Source organism: Elephantulus edwardii, unplaced genomic scaffold, assembly GCF_000299155.1.
Source record: "Elephantulus edwardii isolate Elephantulus edwardi_28Jun2011 unplaced genomic scaffold, EleEdw1.0 scaffold00413, whole genome shotgun sequence".
Classification (NCBI taxonomy): domain Eukaryota; kingdom Metazoa; phylum Chordata; class Mammalia; order Macroscelidea; family Macroscelididae; genus Elephantulus; species Elephantulus edwardii.
In genome coordinates, this window is record NW_006400163.1 from 27604 (window position 1) to 30055 (window position 2452).

A 2452-nucleotide genomic window follows, 5' to 3' on the forward strand; every position below is an offset into this window, starting at 1 on the left:
AGCTCAAAGGCATCAATTCTCCTTCTATCCTCTTTGGTTATTGTCCAACTCTCTGATGCATAACAAGTGATTGTGAAGACCATACAACAAGTAGGTTATTTAAGTCCTCACAAGATTTCTGTAAGTAGGTTAGCTACAATTATACTATTTTCACAGGGGTGTGAGACTGACAGAAGATACATAACTTGCCCAGAGAAGCTCCAATCAAATAGTTTTAGTACTTTGTTCCTGAGCTCAGGTGAGAAGAAAGGTATGACTTAATAATGGTGTCAAAACATATTTGGTTTAACTCACAATAGCTTTTACTATGGAATTGATCTGATGTACTAAGTAAATTGGCATTTTGTACTTTTCGTTTATAGTGAGCTTTTAAGTCCAACTCAGATTTCTATGATTCACTTGAGAGTATAAATAACTAGTGCACAGAAAAAAAGATTCAAGGGCTGATGGAACCATTTCAGTTCACAAACTAATTATGAAGGTTTGTTAAACCATAAGTACACATATTTTTGCTAAAATACAAATTAGATTGAAAGGGAAATAATATGAAAATTTTAAAGTAAAATCAAAGTCAATATGTATTTTAAATACCTTTAAAAATTTAAAGTTGGTTCATATTTAGATAATGTTTTTCTTATTGTTAGGTACCATTAAACCTTATCCTATGCTACACTATCCTCAAAACTTCTGGTATACTTCAGTCTGCTGTTACATTCACTATATCATTCCATCTTCTTCTCTTTCTCCGACCCTCTACCTTTCCCAGCATGATGTCATGTTCCAAAGACTGATCTTTCCTGGTAATGCTGGTTTTGGATGATCTTCAGCAATATTTTGCTTGCATGTAGTATTCATGATATTGTTCAATAATTCCCACATTCTAATGGGTCACCTTTGTTGAGAATGGGAAATATTGATCTCTTCCAGGAGGCTGGCTAGGCAGCTGTCCTTCAAATTTCTTGGTATAGACGGGTGATCACATCCAAAGTTGTATCTGCTAGTTGAAACATGTAAATTGGTATCCCATCTATTCCTGGGGCCTTTTTTCTTCCAGTGTCTTCAAAACAGCTTAAACTTCTTCCTTTGTTACCACTGGTTCTTGCTTATCTGGCTGTTGCTATGTGTAGTCAAGTTGCCTGCAACTCCTAGTGACCCTAAGTACAATAGCTCGGAACTCTGCCCTATCCTGAGCCAGGCTCACTGTCTCCAACACACCTACCCCTATTACCTCAGTTATTGTCAATGCCTCTCCTGCTGGTTCTTCCTTAATACAATATAAAATTATTTGTATTTTGTATTGATTTCCATACAAATTTTGATACATTGTGTTCAATTTACATACATTGTGTTTTCACATTTTCTATTTACATTGTGTTTCATGCAATCATTTCCATGCATTTTGTTTTATAAAATTGATCACCTTTGATCCATGTCCACAATTACCCTCCTTTTTAAGTCCCCACTTTCCTAATTCTTTCACACTTTCCTTTTGCTCGCCAAGCGCTCAATCTCATGACTGCCCCCTACCTCATCTCTTTCCTTTCATCCTTTCCCTAATTGAATTTGTAAATATTTTCCTAGTAATCATATTTTTTACAGTAATGGTCTTATGCAGTATTTGTCATTATGAGACTGAGTTAGTTCACTAAGGATAATGCTCTCCAGTTTCTCTCATGTAATGCAGCATTTTTAAAGATCATTGCTCCTGGGTGTTGCACAGTATTCTTTCATATAAATGTATCACAATTTCTCAATCTATTTTATTTTGGTGGACATTTAAGCTGTTTTCATCTTCTTGTATCATGAATAATTCTGCTGTGAAAATTGGTATCCAAACTTCTGTTTGTGTCTCAGTTCAATTTTCCTTGGTGTATATTCCTAGCAGTGGAATGTCTGGCTCATATGGAATTTCCACGTTCAGCTTTGTGAGGAAATGCCAAACTACCTTCCATAGTGGTGTACCATATTATAATCTTGCCAGCAGAGAATGAGACTTCCAATACCTCCGTATCTTCTCTTACATTTGTTGTTTGATGTCATATGAAACTGTGGCACTGCTGCTGGCTGAGATGGAATTTTATTGTGGTTTTGATTTGCATCTTTCTTATTGCCAATGATTTTGAACATTTGTTCATGTGTCTGTTGCCCATTCGAACGTCTTCCTTTGTGAAAAGCCCTTCAATGTATTATGCTCATTTTGTATTTGGGTTATCAGTCTTTTTCTTTTTTTATTTTTTTAATTAAATTTTATTAGTTTTAATGACCATTTACAGAGATTTTGGGTTTTCATTCATTCATTGTTGCACTGTTTTCTCCACCTTCATCCCCAGTTCGTTCTTCGTTCCCCCCCAATATCTTTTTTAATTGTCCAATTGCCACAGTGCTTGTCAAAGCCAGTTCTGATTAATCTCCTTTGTCAGTGTGTCCCTTGCCATTCCCTATCACTCCTCCC